Here is a 17,682-nt window from a genome sequence, read left to right as displayed (position 1 = left end):
TTTTCCAGAGCACACAGAAATAGATAATATGTCAGGACAAGCAGTAAATCCAGTGAACGGGCAATAAACAGGTAGCAGTCCAGACAGAGGCAGTCCCAGTAGAGTATAATGTCCCAGAACAATTCCACGAAATAGCTAGAGACCCTCAGTCCCCACAGTAGAAACTATCACTGATCACGCAGCAGTGCATAGCGTATGTCCACTCAATCACTTCCAGGACCCCACACGTAGAAACTATCAGAGATCACACAGCAGTGATAGGCCCTCATTCAGAGCCGTTCGCTATTTGCGGTCGTTCGTTTAAAAACAAGGGGTGGCTATTCAAATGATCCGGACGCACATTGCAGTCTGTTCACACCTCTAAGTCTGAACGAACGAGCAAAACATACGCTCGTTTATTTGTTAAAAACGCCCCCTGGCCGCTCGCACCATACGTCATGTCCGCTATTTATTAGATTAATCGAGTACATCGACCAGCGTATGAACTGCTCGCTATTCTTGTGGTTGGTGTTTGCTGCCACAAATTTGCGAGCAGTTCTGGCTATAAAATAACCCAGTGACGTGGTCAATGACGCTGCTGTTTTAAATATACACACCCATAAAACGCCCGTTTTGACCTTTAAGCACGCCTGCGTTCGGATCTCCACTCCCCATTTTCAAGCACCTTCCCCTGTTACCACCCACATACGCCTCATTCTGTCACTCAAAATAGCAGGCCCTCGCTATATTGCGTACCAACGATTTTCGGCCGCACTGACTGGTTCGCGCATGCGTACTAAAAACCGTACGCATGCGCAGATGTGCAAACATCGCTCGGAACGAGCGTACTGCCGCTAACGAGCGGCTCTGAATGAGGGCCATAGTCCCTGGGTACAATCAAGCATTTCCAGGATCCCATGCAGTAGAAGCTAATCACAGAACACACAGCAATGAATAGCGTATAGGTCCTTGTAGAATTTCAAAGTATAAATCCACAGAACTGGTGATGCGTTCCACTAGCACCTTGGCAGAGCGAGGCCTCTTAGCCAAAGTCAGCGACTAACATGTGGAGTTACCTTCAGTGACCTGTTTTAAAATCTTCCAATTTCCCACGATATTGTGACCTCCCAGGGGGGGTTGCACCGTTTCCTGATTGGTGCGGGTCCCTTATGCTGTCACTTTCTCCTACCTCCTCTGGGTATTACTTCCCTGACGAACACCTGCTGGGATGGTTCCGTTCAGTCTACCAGGTTCACGTGAAGCACAAAACAGGCAAATGGAAGGAGGAGTAAATCCTGAGCGTCCCCTGGGGAGGTGGGAATTAACTTAGAGGGTCTTTTGTTTTGGGAGGTGTCACCTTGCTCTAACACAGACATATGGACCAGGCTAACATCAAGGCTTATCCAGTATTAAACATTTCAATAACTTACATTATTACAGTACATAATAGACATGCTAATGAAAATGTGTGTCCTGAGAATGATCACACATACACTAGGAGACAGATGGGGGACACAAAAGGACTAAAAAGTAAATTGATCTCTGCAATGACTGAGATGCTGCCAGTAAATTTGTAACACACATCCCATGTCCTCACATTCACCTATAAAAACTACATATAGATAACACCAAGAAAGTATAGCATAAACAATGTTATAGGGATACGTATCTAGTAACACTGCTCATAAAACCAGTAATGCATCAAAGTGTAAATATACTCCAAAATAACTACAGCTATACCAGCTTAGGAGAGCTTATTAGAGTTTAAAATATTGACCTCAAAGTTTCCTAAAAATACTGTAAGTACATTAGGTTACACAATATATGGGAATGTAAATCTCATGGCAAGAAATAAGGTAACATGATGCATTTTTGTGAGCAAGAGTGTCACTGAGCACACCACATCTGCTAGGTACAGGGGACCTCATTTAGAGTCGGTCGAAGTGGCCGCAAGGTCGTACGCCACCGATGTTCGCTATACTGCGCATGCGTAAAGTTCGCAATGCGCGTGCGCAAACTAGCCGCTACGATCACAAATTTCTCTCTCCTTGAACACAGCCAGGTCGGTAGTTTGAGTGACAGATTGAGGCGTTTGTGGGTGGTAACAGGGGAAGGTGCTTGAAAACGGGGGAGTGGAGATCCGAACGCAGGCGTGCCTTATTATGCGAACAGCATTTTATGGGAGTGCATACGGATTATGGGAGTGCATAATTAACAAAGTAGCATCATGGCACATGTGACATGGGAGGTTTTTACACTGACATGATCGTAGAGCTTAAGAGAGGGTATGGTCAACCTTAAGCTCTACGACCAGTGCCGATGGTTCCCGATGGTCTCGATTAATCCTTATATGCCCGGAGATGACGTGCAATGCGTACGAGAAGGGGGCGTATTTTTTTGTCTTCCGACCGCTTCCTCCCCTTGGTCGGCCAACTACCGATCCGAACATAGGGACGCAACTTGTGAGGGAATCATTTGAATATCCGGACCCTTTTCCCGTACGACCGTGCGGCCGCTTCGACCAACTCTGAATGAGGTCCAGGATCTCCACAACTGATTTGTGTACAAATGTGTACCACTCATTAGGCTAAATCAAGCAGTGCACTGATACAATATCCAAATGTTCCACAACCTTGTTTAGTATGCAGTTTAACCTGTAGATAGAAAACTAAATTAAATACAGTATTAACACTGATCATCCTATCTCATAAGTGAAATATCCATGCAATGCCAAACTGCATTGACAGTATGATGGTCAGGCCAAGGGCTGAAAAGAATATAAATTGCACTCAAGGTTAAAAAATAGGCATAGTAGTTAGCCCTCTCTATGTCCTGCTAGGTCACTCACAGCTCAAGTCTAAAGTGCAAGACATGGTAGGCTACTTTCTTGGTTCTAGACACAATTGATAGATTAACACTACATAAGTCCTGCAACCTAAAAAAACACCCTGCTGTATTCAAGAACAGAATTAAACTATAGAAAGAAATATTGGGTTCTAAAACTGACACTGTTCACCAGAGCCGGGAACTCAGGGGACCCTAGGCAAGATACCAGTTTGGGGACCCCCTCCTTCAAACAATCCATAGCACTATATTTCCATTATTGGACTCTTCAGCCTGGATGGTGATTGTCGGTGTGCCGGTGGAGTAATTTAACAATACCATAACGTGTGGTACCCAGTGGCCAAGCTGTTTTACAATATGGAGCGCCCCCTCTTTCTTTCTATCTAACATATATACTTTTATATATTTATATATCATCCTGTTTTAAATATGTATATTTAGCTAGTTGTGTATTATACATAATGTATACTTAAATATGTATGAAAGGAGTAATATATATATATATATATATATATATTATATATTTCAGTTGGAACGCCGTTCCTGATGTTCTTTTGAAAAATGACATCATCAGGAACTGCGTCTTCACACTACCTGCAGGCTCCTATTAGTGGGCTTTTGACGCTACCCTGACTCTTCACTCAGTCCTCTTTTAGCCAGTAGTTGCTCTCCTCCCTTCAGTGTATTAATCCTCTCTGACGTTCGGCTACGCCTTCCCATAGCTTCAAGGAGTTCAGCTGCCGCCCCCGCTCCACTAAACACACTAACCAGCACTGATACTTGAGTAACTCATGCAGGCTTCACACATCCTGTCTCCTCAGCCACTGCCAGGTAAAGTTTAGCTATTTTGATATGGCAGCACCAGCGGGCACAGGGGTGTTAGCACTGTGAGGGGTAGAGAGTGTCACAGCTAATGCCGCTAGCAACATTATATATATATATATTATATATACTTCTTTTCATAAATAAATGTGTGTATGCAATGCATACAGCTTCTGGTTGTTATAGTCACACTGACAACCTGGCCCCTTCACTTCCCACCTGACAGCACCACATACTGCCCTCTTACATAGCACTCATCATTCCCACGCCTCTCCCCTCACAGCACAGACCCCCCTCCCTTCACAGAGTCCTCTCTCCTCACAGTAGACACCCCCTCCCATCATAGACCCCTCTCAGCAGCCATAGACCCTCTTCCCTCACACCACAGGTAACCCCTCCCCTCACAGCACAGACCCACCCTACCCAAACAGACTCCTCTCACCTCAAAGTACAGCCACCTTCTCCCCTCACAGACTCCTCTCCCCTCACAGTACAGACACCCCCTCCCCTCACAGACCCCTCTCAGCAGCCATAGATCCTCTCCCCTGATGGCACAGACCTCCCCTCCCCTCACAGTACAGACACCCCCGCCCCTCACAGACCCCTCTCAGCAGCCAAAGGTCCTCTCCCCTGCTGGCACAGACCCCCCCCTCCCCTCACAGACTCTTCTCCCCTCACAGTACATACACCTCCTCCCATCACAGACCCCTCTCAGCAGCCATAGACCCTCTCCCCTCACAATAGACCCTCTCCCCTCACAAACCCCCTCTCAACATAGACATAAATTTACCTGCCTATGACCTCCATTTGCACCGTGCCTGTGGACCTGCATGGCTTGCCTCTTTAAGTAGCTCCAGCCTTAACAGCGGCACAGTGGGGGAGTCACTGTTTGTCTGCGGACGCAGCGGCATCCTCCTTACTGTGGTACTCCATGAAACAGTAGCATCTCCGAGCCTGCCCCTTTCTGCTTAATGAAAGGGCCGGCCAGCCCTGGCCTTAACTCCGCCTCCTCCTCCCCCAGCTTAGTAGCAGCCAGGCCTCTGATGTGACACAAACAGTGCGGCAAGTTCTTCCCAGGGACAGTTTTTGGGGGCCTGGTCACGGGCCCCTTGGGACCCACCGGGCCCTAGGCGGCCGCTTAGGTTGCCTAGCAGCAAATCCGCCCCTGCTGTTCACAATATAAATACAATATATATAATAGACAAACCCAGTAAAATTATAAAGCGTAAAAGTAGAATGTAAACTTTCCTTTAGAATTAGTATCCAGTGTAATTTGATTTTTTTCTACATAATCAGTATATATAATAAAACTATAGCGTTATACTGTATTTATCTGGTGACACCAATAGTTTACACAATGTCCAAACAACCAAATATATAGATAATAACTCTAGCAGATTTTAATTTTGTTATCTTCAGGTAAAGACCCCTTATGGCAAAGCTTCCCAAACTGGGTGCCGTGGCACCCTGGGGTGTTGTGGGTCACTTACAAGGGTGCCACGGGTTTATGTTCCAGGACAAAATCAAAGTATTTATGGTCCATGTGATAGGCAAAATCAGTGGTGGTGGTTGCCAATCAAAAATGTGTGGGCAAACAGAAGCGCAAACCTGTCCACCACTACATAACAGAACCTAGGGATGACATACAAGAACAATTTACTTAATTTAATAATTTTTGCTGAATTTCTTAATAAGAAACTTTGGGCCTAGGGGTGCCGTGAAAGAATGCTGACACTCTAGGGCACCGTGTTTCACGTAAGTTTGGGAACTACAGGTTGAGTCTCCCATATCCAAATAATCCGAAATACAGAATATTCCGAAATACGGAATAATTTTGGCATGACTGAGATAATGAAACCTGTACTGCATTATAGTGATATGCTTGCATCAAAGATGTTTAACATGGCCATTTTAAAGTCAGATTTGCATGGTGTTTCCTTGAAGTCTTAGGGGCTGCTTCATTATGGATCGCTATTGCGATCGCAGCTGCAATTACGCACGCAGGCCCACTGCAAAAATATGCTAATGTTTGCAATCACAATGCCATCACAGCCTAACATAAGTACGCCCACATCCCCTTACATCCATAATACTTAGCAAAATCATCGGTAACATCGAGTACTATCGTAGCCTCACGCACAGTTGCACAATGTCTGACCTTACTCAGAAATTGCTAACCTCCACGCACACAGTGAAAGCCCAAGCTGCATATGGCATCGCAGTGGCTAATCTCCGACCACTTCCCCTGTCACCACTGCCAAACGCTCACTTCAAGTCAATCTCTCTTCGATGGGTCTGTGTGGTCACAGTGTTCGCAGTTCGATCGCAGTGAGACCATCGTGCACGCGCACTGCGATGCATATGCAGAGCGCTACAATCGGCTGCGTGCGGGATATACTGTAACTATGGCAATTGATAGTAGATGAATCCTCAGGATGAAAGCTTCTAATGCCTGGTCGTATACCGGAACCGGAAGTGGTGGACCACAGTAGCAATTTCTATAAATGCTTGTAAAAAGATTCTGTATGGCATTATGAAAATAGATAAAACCAATGAAAATGCATTTGGCTGGAATACATAAAGCATGATACATTATACTGGGTGTGGTATGTTAGGGCAACAGATAACATGTTGACATGGTCAAAATGTTGGCATGCTTAGTGGCCATGTCGACATTCATCATGTCTACACGGATATGACATTATAACATGTCAACATAACTTTCCTGGTGGCCAAGCGGTCACTTATCTGGTCTTGACAGCTGCAGTGGCTCCAGCGTGGCTTCTCGGTCCCTGAGGTCTTGTGACCGTCACTACCTGTGCAGACAGATTGGGTGAGTATTTTCTGCCCATCCCTAACCCCTACCTTTAACCTTAACCCTCCCGCTAGTGCCTAACTCTAAACTACCCCCTCCCCTCGCCCTAGGGTCAGACAAGCCGAGAATGGAGTTGAAGATTTCCCTAGTAGGCCCTGCAGCCTGGGAGACGCTTCCCCTACCATATGTCCCCTTTATCTCCAGCAGCATATTTTGTGAAATACAAAGAAAATGCTGCTTTAGTACCTCCCCCTCGGTTGCCCCGCTTGTTATGTCAGTTTAGTCCTGATTGGGGCTGGCCGCTGGCTGCTGCTGTGTAGATGTTTTTCCTCCCCGAGACTCTGCTCCTTTCTCTCACCTAACCTACCACAGTACTTCTTCTTCCCTGCTCTTCTCACCTGGTCTCTGCATACTACTCCCATGTTAGAGCATTGGCCCATGCGCCAGATCTGTACTACTCATGCTCAGGTTTTCTACTGTGAGATCTCTTGCAGTTCTTCAAAGCCTCAGCCTGTCCATCATTTGGGGATGGGGAAAGAGCAGGGCTGGTCTCCATTCCGGAAAATGTGGGCATGTCGCACCTATTTTCTGGGGCTGCCAATGCCAGGCTCTGCGTCTTCCTATGCAGACTTCCTGGCTTTGGCTATGGAGCTGCAATGAGCAATCTGAGTAACCTCAGGGTTACTCTGATTGCCGATGGTCTGTCTATTTACACAAGACACCTCCTGCTGCATTAGCATATTAGTCCTATATCATATGTGTAGACACAGGATTAATATTTCCTTACTCGTTTCGTTTTTTTAAGGGTGTTTCCACATTTATGGACCACCCTGTATATATGGTTGTCCTTCTGCAACTGTATGGACGCATGCACAGTGTGAATTAGATATATGTGCCAAAGAAATAAACACATACGACATCGGCAGTGCATGCGACTCAGAGTCCGGTACACATGCTAAATTTAGTTCAAAACATAAAATACAGTATATGTGTCTGTTACACACCAAATAATGTCTTTCAAGTTAAATTGTTTTTTATTCAGAACAAAACCTACTGTAATTTTTTTATTTTAGATGGAATGGGTATGAAATCCCGGCAGTCGGGATGCCTGCTGTCAATATACCCACAGCGTCAGCCCGATGCTCAGGATCCCGACAAGGGTCCGGGAAGTATGGTAACCATCTCGCCTTCTCCCCCTAACCCACTGTTCCGGCATTATAACACTAACCCTCCCCCCCCCGCCCTAACCCTCCCTGTTAGTGCCTAAACCTAACCCTCCCCCTTGGTGCCTAAACCTAACCCTCCACCCTTAGTGCCTAACCCTAACCCCCCCAGTGGTGCCTAAACCTAACCCTCTCCCTTGGTGCCTAAACCTAACCATCCGCCCTTAGTGCCTAACCCTAACCCCCACCCCAGTGGTGCCTAAACCTAACCCACCCCCAGAGATAGCTAACCCTAACCTCCCCCTCCCCTAGGCTAACCCTCAATCCCCTCCCCTGTAAAGCCTAAATTTACTCCCCCCCCAGGCTAAGACCTAACCAGCCCCGCTATACTTGCGATCGGCATCCCGGCTCTCAGGATTCCGGCGTCGGCATCTCCACTACTGTCAGTATTCTGGCGCCAGTCTTCTGGCCGGGTAGTGGCATTCCGGCGCTGGGATTTCTTCAGCCGGAATGTCGGCTGTAGGTATAATATCTGCATCCCATTTTAGACAAGACTTTACTATAGTTATTCTTGGCATATTTATGTAACAGAACCTGGGGGAGCAAAGCGTGACTGCCACAAATAACCCAAGATATTAGAGAATAAAAGAGAACACAATAACAACAAAAAATGATTGGAATATTATAAAGCTTGTGGAATCTGCCCTTCCTCAATGCTTATAATTCTTTCTTAAATTCTCCATGCTGGAAAGTTGACCTAAAATTTTCTTTTCTTTCTCTGTTCTTTTTTTTTCCATAGGTCAGATAGCGGAGACTGAATGCCAAAACAAACTGCCTGGAAAGATCTTATGAAATGATTGCTCTTTGCAAATCCATAAAATCGCCTTGGAATCTTTATCAATAGAGCAGCTTGAAGTGAGAGCAGAAGTCGCTGAATTATGATGTGCTGGTTTTAATGAAATTCCTCTCCTGCTGAGATGTTCCCTGCAGACTTTCCATATTTCAGCATGGGAAAGGTTTGATGCTTTCCTGTCGGTGCCAAAGAGTTAATTGAAAACATTTCAGGATAACTTCAGGTTGGGGGCCAGAACTTTAATTCCCTCATTATTCTTAGACAATAATAGGGCAGTAATGCAATTATTAATCGACAGGACTGGATCCTCTTAAAGTGACAGTATGTTTTGCTGATACGGTCCTCACATTCGCTGTGCACCCCATTTAACAATTAAGAAGAAATCGAGGAGAGGGCAATTTACCCAGGCAGTTCTAGACTTGTTCCCACAAATTGGCAGGACACAGCACACAATATACTTTTAGTGTATACATCACCTGTTCTGCTTACAACAAATATAAATGTTTTATTTCATAGCAAATATTTTCTGTTTTTAAGACTTGGGCTTTGATACCTGGCAGCTTGTATGTTGTTAGCAACTGGTGTAAGTAATGGTATATTTAAAATAAGTTGTGAAGTAGATACAGTATGTGCACATTCTGGGATGCTTCTGAGAAATGGGAGAAAAATGTCAGGGAATCTGGAAAAATAATTACATTTTTACAACCACCACAAGACAGTAAAATAGAAACTGCCAGGCAGATATTTAACAGCTTCGACTGGGCTAGCAACTTTATTGCAGTTCCAAAATATATTAGAGAAGAATGTGTACAATTATTCATAAGCCAAGCACGCCCTTGATATTTAACATATCCTCCATTTAAAAGCAACATGTATAATCTATAGGACAGAAAATTAATCTTCACTGTAAAATTACCCTGTAATACATGTTTAAATTATAAAAACAAATTTTGTTTACGTGTAACGTGGATCATTATTTTTAAGGCTATGTCCAGGCTACAAATTCATATGAAGCACAAAAAAAGCATTACACAACTTTTTTCTTTTCGAACACTTATAATTTTTATCTCAACAAAATGCTGTGCCCTAGTTACTAAATGTGACTTTTATCTAAGTCAGTATAGGGTATTTGTATGGAACATCTTGTATTTGACGCCTAAGAGTTGTCCATATATTTAGCCCTCCACAAGTGTCTCCCTTACAGCACTGCCCTTATAGTGACCTTACAAGGAAACAATCTTTTTTGTTTTGCTCCTCTTGCTGAATGAAACGAGATGTTTAGTTCATTGTTATTGCTGATAATAGCAAGCAAGCTCTATAGCATTTGTCATGATAATGTGCCCACATGGGGAAACTATTACCTTACAGTTTAATGATAATTTTATCTTGATAATCAAATATTGTTACCGTTTTTATAAAGCTGCAACATTTTACACAGTGCTGTGCAATTTGTAAAGGGAAAATACAATCTATACAGGGTTTAGAGATACAATACCACATTTAACTCAAGGTAATAAATTTAAATATGAAGTGAAATAATGTGTATATATTCTAATGTGATTTTCAGTTGTTGTATTGTCAGGTGGCTTCCCTTTGGTCGGTATTCTAATTACATCCCTATTGATTAATCTTCCTTCATTATATGTATAAGTCATGTTTAACGTCTAATAAATAATTTTAGCAGCCCTTAGCCCCTTACTAGTATTGCATCATGCTTGCCTCAAAATATATTAGAATGTATGCAAGAAGCCCTTTAATACTAATAAAGCTGTGTATTGATAAACTAAACTGTGTGGCAGCTTCTAACATCTATACCTTCAGTTGGGGGGTTGTTGCTGAAGTAATGACATAACTAATACATACTGTATACTACTGACAGGGCTTAAAACTAAATTTAATTATGCCGAGATTTGGCCAATATACTTTAGAATCCCTTCAGAATGTACTGTATATTTACTTTTAGTAAGTTTACAATATATTATTATTATTATTATTATTATTATTATTATTATCATATAATATTTATAATATATTTAAATATAACTTTTTCACAAACCACAGGATTTACCTATTTTGTATAAATTAACACACACACACAATACAAATGGTTCTCAAAAAGTTGCAGATTATAACAGTACTAATCATGGACAGTGTTTTCAGGTAAGTCAGAGAGGTATTTTTGCATGGTATAACTTTTTTCGCCAAGCAAAACACCAATTTAATCTTGCTTAGTTTATGAATAACTAAATCACCTGTGAGAGAGCTTTTTCTCCCAAACAGCTACATCTGTGCAAAAGAACATTTGAAAAAAGGTTTCATTAATATATAGGCTAAGAGCTTCAGCAGAGAGCAGCCTTTTCCCACATCCTTCCCTGCAGCTCCTCACTGAGAGGTGTCAGCACAGCTGAAAGAATGAAGTGGCCCACGCATTGTTGGCTCAACTATTATATACTTAACATTTCCATGACAAAAGCGCCACTCGACTTCTCACCGATTAATGCAGCTTGAGGGTTCTTGTCCTGCTTTAATAAAACATTGTTGAAATCATTTATTTAGAGCCCCTGGTTACTTACTAGGAGAATGGCCATCTTTGTGCCAGTATATAGTGTATACAGTTCACTGTTTTGTAGTAGATCATTTTTAGGAAGAGAAAGGCATTGTCTAACTGGTGTCCTGGGAAGTATTTATGCAATTCTTATGTCATGACTTACCCATACAGTGTACCCCTTAATAATCTTCTGGGGAAACTAGGTGTCATCTTTAACCACTATGAACCTCCAGGAATCTGCAATGACAGTTATGCATACATGTGCAAATGCCTAGTTATCAGATTATAATACTTGGGGCCAGATTTAATACGAATTTTCTGCTCGTTATCACTCGTTACTAATCTTAAATGGTGCTCCAACCAATCAGCTCCAAACTGTCATTTTACAGACTGTGTTTAAAAAGAATGACAGGAGCTGATTGTTTGGAGGGGATGTAGTTAGCAGACAAGCAGACGGGATGCTGCCGGTCTAAATCCCGACGTCGAAAGCCCGACACGTGACTTAAGATAAGCGTCGAAATACCGATGCTTATCTTAACCCAATGCCGGAATCTAGATAGACGCCATCCCGAACGAGGTTAGCCGGGATGTCTTAGCTGTTAGCCGCGAGGGGGGGGGGGGGGGGAGTGTTGGGTTTAGGCAGCATAGCGGGCATAGGGTTAGGTTTTTTGGGGAGGGGTTAGGGTTAGGCACCCCTAGGGGTGGTTATGGTTAGGCACTAAGGGGGGAGGGTTAGGTTTAGGCACGAAGGGGGGGAGGGTTAGGTTTAGGCACTAACGGGGAGGGTTAGGGTGCGGGGTGGGGAGGGGTAGTGTTAGGCTACAAGAAGGGAGGGTTAGGGGAGAAGGGTGGAGGGTTAGTATACATAACTGCCCCGCCATCAGTATTTTGACAGGAGGCATCCCGACTGACGGTATTTCATACCCATTGCGGTTGGAGCGCCATTTAAGATTAGAAACTTGTATGAACAAGCATATCATTCGTTATTAAATGGGGCCTGTGGTTTATATTTTAAGTAAAAAGTACAGTTATCACAGAGACACAGTTGACTTCACTGAGCAATAATGTGGGGACTGTAAACCCTTGTATGCCAGCAGGAGGCTTTAGGATGAGTACAACTAAACCCCATCTGATACCTGATGTATTTCAGTTTCCCTCACTTCTCCTATTGCGGCATTTTTATATTTTAACAAAGTGGATTCTGATTCATGTCTCTGTAGTTGTTGTTCCTTGCTTGTTTTATTTCTATTTCTAAATTTGCATTCATTATACAGTATATGGTAAAAACAGGTAGCTATAGAAATGGACAGAAAAGATGTTTTGTTTGTGTGACACCTAATACACAGTGTAAACAGATTATCCACAATTGACCTTAGTTAATTCAGGACTCGTGGACTGAAGTAGATATAGCAGTGTTTCCATAGATCAGCAGGGACACGTGAAGCGTATATAATTCTGGATTTCTTGCTGTTTTAATTCTTCTCTGCTCACAATTAGAATGTTCCGAGTTAAGAGATCTTTCTGATGTTAGCCTTGCTGTGAAGCTGGGTACACATTCGACGACTTGCAAATGATGCAATGTCGTCAACGATTCCTCGTGAACTCCCTGGAACTCCCGGAAAAACGATAAAGTGCATACACACTGTGCAATCTTACCAACAATATATTGTGCATCGTTAACGATTTCTAAATCGTTGGATCGTTAACGATATATCGTTTGCTTACTAAAACACCTGACGACCATCTAAAAGATTTCTGTTAAATTTAAATAATGGGCTGTACTATGACAGAGATGCATACACAGATCAGTGAGATCCGTGCATGCATCTGTGTGTAAAAAGCTTAAAGTGTTAAAATAAGAAAAAAAAATATGTTGGGTCCCCCCCTAAAAGCACAACAGCACCAGATGTTTCAGAGCCTGTCCTGGTTGTGTAAATACTGGGGACAAAAGACGTCGGGATCCCCTGTATTCAGCACAACCACAACTGGGCTCAGTGAAATGGTCCTGGTTCTGGAAATACAGGGGACAAAATGAGTAGGTGTCCCCTGTATATTCCATAAGCAGCACCGGACTCTTTCTAGCGGGGGTGTAACGCCACTGCCAGAGGAACCCTTTCCCCAGGTCCCACGGCCAAAGCATTACACCTGACCACTAGTCAGCCAGGGCCAAGGATCCCTGGGGAGGTGGGGACCCCCCCCAATTAAAAGGGGTTCCCCTCTCCAGGACACCCCAGGCCTGGGATGATAGCCCGGGACTATCCCTGGCACCCCTGTGTAAGCGGCTTCACTATAGGGGGCATTACTACTGGGGCACTACTACCGGGGGCATTACTCAGGGGGCACTACTACTGGGAGCATTACTTTTGGGGGCATTACTCAGGGGAACTACTACTGGGGGCATTATTCAGGGGACATTACTATTGGGGGCATTACTCAGACGGCACTACTACTAGGGGCACTACTATTGGGGCACTATTAAAGGGGGATTACTAATGGGGCATTGCATAGTGGGCACCACTCCTGGAGGCACTGCATAAGGGGGGCTCTGCATAAGGGGCACTACCACTCTGGGCACTGCATAAGGGGCACTACCACTACTGGGGGCATTGCATAAGGGGCTCCACTACTGTGGGCTCTGCATAAGGGTACTACCACTGTAGGCACTGCATAAGGGGCACTACCACTACTGGGGGCACTGCATAAGGACACCACTATTGAGGGCACTGCATAAGGGGCACCACTTCAGTGGGCATTACATAAGGGGCACTACCACTACTGGGGGCACCGCATAAGGGGCACCACCATTGAGGGCACTGCATAAAGGCACCACTAGAGTGGGCATTGCATAAGGAGCACCACTACAGTGGGCATTATGTGTAAGGGGCACTACTGCTGTGGGCATTGTATAAGGGGCACTACTACTGTGGGCGTTGTGTATAATGGGCACAAATGTGGGCATTGTGTAAAAGGGACACTGCTGTGTGTCATACATGAATAAGGGACACTACTACTGCATGTGTTGTAATGTGAATCAAGATTGTGCTACTGTGTGGCGTCATTTGAATTGGGAATACTATTGTGTGACCACACCTTTTCTTTTGAAACCATACCCTTTTTTTCAGCTGTCCCTTTGGGGGGGCGGTGAGTTCCACCACTTCTCTAGGACCACTTTAAGCACTGATCTAAACAGCTCAATAATGGGTTAAATCACAGGTTCTCAAACTCAGTCCTCAGGACCCCAAACAGTACATGTTTTCCAGGTCTCCTCACAGAATCACAAGTGAAATAATTAGCTCCACTTGTAGATCTTTTAAAATGTGTCAGTGAGTAATAAATATACCTGTGCACCCGTTTGGTGACCTGGAAAATGTGACCTGTGTGGGGTCCTGAGGACCAAGTTGGAGAACCACTGGGTTAAATGATCTGGGACATGTATGTGGAGGTGTTGCATTGACGAGAGGGGTTTTTGAACTTGCAGATGAGAGGTAAAAGTGTTTATTCCAACCTTTTACAAACTTGTATAAAAACATTGAAAAATTACTATACAGACATTTGTTTCTGTACCCTAAACTGCTGGAAAGACTTTAATTTTCTGAGAAACGCTTGCTAGCATTTTTCCTTCATTAATAAAAAATGCAAAAATCAGCCATTTGACACCTTTTAAAAATCTCCAGGACTTTGATTAAGGCCACTAACAGCTTTCTATATGGTCCTGCTATATCAGTTGCCACTTTTTTGGGGTCCATGATGGTTTCCCCACTCTTTCATGCACTTTTCCCAGGTCATACCTTGAAGAAAATTCGCAGACCCTTGACACGAGTATTAAAAATTTGCATTTCTATTTCGATCTGACATTTCTCAGGTGCGTGCATTCGGGCAGCACAGATGGTGTAATGGTTAGCATTACTGCCTCACAGCACTGAGGTCGTGGGTTTGATTCCCACCACAGCCCTACCTGTGCAGAGTTTGTATATTTTCCCTATGCTTGAATGGGTTTCCTCCGGGTACTTTGGTTTCCTCCCACACTCCAAAAAATACACTGGTATGTTAATTGGCTCACAACACAAATAACCCTAGTGTGTATGTGTATGCGCATGTTATAGGGAATATACATTGTAAGCTCCACTGGGGCAGGGACTGATGTGAATGGCCAAATATTCTCTCTAAAGCGCTACATAATATGTGTACGCTATATAAATAACTGGTAATAATAATAATAAATGTGAGCTTCATGAAATAAACTCGCTTTTGCAAACTCACACATAATTGGATTGACCCCTGTGAGTACTGATTGAATTGAAGTCTCCTCTGTTTTTGTTAGTCGTCACTGGCACAAACTATGGAGTCAATCCAATTAGGTTGAACGGGACGAGTTGCCATTACAATGGCATAGAAACGCTAGCAACGACACCGCAATTTGCCCCCTCGCAGCTGGATCTCACACAGGAATCGCACATTTTTCTTTGCAGTCCTATGGAGCTGCGAATAAAAATCTGCGTGTCTGGCAGAACCATAAGTGCAGCATATAATTCGCACCTAATTAGGTCAAGCCCAATATCTGAAGCCCAGAGGTAGAGTCAGTGGTAATATCAATTCAAATTGAATATATGTACTTTAATATTTATTTTACCCCTATTTTTTTTATCATATTTTTTGATTGTTAAATAAGAAAAGTACAAAGGTCCATGTAATATTAGATGCTGATAAAAGCTGCTTGCTATATACTTAGCACTGGGTGGGGTGGAAGTGAGTATTGTGGACCATGGTAAAGTTATTATTACATGGTTTCAGATATTTCAAATATAGATAAAATGCATGACTTATATATTTTTTAGTGTAAGTATAATGCACTTTATCTTTTATTTAACATATCAATAATAGTGTAATAATATCATAAATAAAATTAATATAGAGAGAGCTGCTATGTGGCACTGGAACTGCAGATCCATCCATTCTAGAGGTGGTACATGCACAAGTGAAATTAATTTGGTCTTTAAGGTCTACCATGGAATACAAAAACACTCTGGAGCAGATAGGCACATATCACTGGGCCCACCCCTAGATTTTGCTACTAGGTCACAATGTTTGATGGTATGTTATGCCCTACAGACTAATGTTTATACTGTACAAACTTAGAGAGCATTTGGAATCTCCCAAACAAAAATTATGCTCATTTGTAAAATATGCTGCAAATCACGATTAACAGAGAAGATAACTCAATTATCTTCTCTGTTAAACCCCGACTCCTACAACACCGCACTGCAGAGAGCAAGCCATTGCTCTCTATGGCAGTTAAAGCTTTCTGCTATTCAAGTGATGTTAAAAAAAATTCTTCAAGGCTTAGTCTTTAGAACGCCATCTAAGGATGGCGTTATACAAGGAAAATCCTTATTTCTACCGAAAACTGGAGACAAATGTCTCTCATCCAATCAGTCCCTGAAGCTGGCTGATGCTCCTACCACTCTCTGCCCCTCAATTGGTAATTACTCTGCCAGTATTCCCGGCAGTGTAATTGCACAGCTTTGAAAAAAATGCTATATATATATATATATATATATATATATATAGTATCCAAGCAGACCCGGCACTCGCACTGGAATCGATATAGCTCCGGTGCCTTCCCCTGATGCAATAAGCAAAAAATATCCAAGGGGGAACGGGAGGCACTCAATGAGACTTCACAACTTGAAAAGAGTTACAGCAAAACTGTTCCCCCTTGGATATATATATATATATATATATATACACACATACATACATACATAGTGTGTACACTTATCTGTACACAATCTATATAGCCATATAGCCCTTCCCGGCGTTTATCTAACTTAAATTCAAAATTCATACTGCTCCTTCCCCCAATTGTTCCTTCATGGAAACTACACCTGGGAGACGGAGACATATACAGATAAGAGATTAATATGAATTTAAGGTAGACAAGCGCAAGGAAGACCAGATATATATTTAAATATAAATATATTTATAAATATATGTACACATACAGTATATATGAATATATACACTATATATATTTGCTGCAGAGACAGGACATGCGCAGTGCAGGACAGTCATTTCGGACGGACAACTGAAAAGACTGCCTACAGGGACAGTGCTAACACAACCGCTGTCCCAGAGAAGATTATTCCTAAATATCGGGGAAAAGTATTAAGAAAAACATTGTGGCAATGTTGTCCGAAAATATTCGGGCCAATATCGACACTGATGCTGAATAGAGCCCTTAGCACATTCACTGCTACAGGATAAGCAAAATTCATAATATGGGACAAGAGACAAACAAACCTGTGAATCGAAGTTTCCTTATAAAATAAAAGAATGCTTAACATTATTTAAAATAACTTGCTAGTAAAACTAGTCGCCCTCATCCTTATCTTGACAAAAGTCCCAGTGAGGACTGAAACGTTGATTCTGTGCTAGTTTTCTGTGAATAAAGAAACCTTTTGCTACACTGCAAGTCTGGTGAGTACACCTCATTTTAAATGTATGCATTTGGAGCCACTGTACTCATAGTGGTTGCTAACCCAGCAGTTTTGCATATATATATATATACATATATATATATATATATATATAGCACCACTTAAGAATGATTCTCTCTCCTATTCTTCCTCCATGAAATCTATGTGTTGATTGGTGAGTT

The sequence above is a fragment of the Taudactylus pleione genome, unplaced genomic scaffold (genome assembly GCF_031769625.1).
Source record: "Taudactylus pleione unplaced genomic scaffold, aTauple2 ptg000095l, whole genome shotgun sequence".
In the NCBI taxonomy this organism is placed as follows: Eukaryota; Metazoa; Chordata; class Amphibia; order Anura; family Myobatrachidae; genus Taudactylus; species Taudactylus pleione.
The sequence above is the reverse complement of the archived record's forward strand: the minus strand, read 5'-3'. Positions refer to the sequence as shown.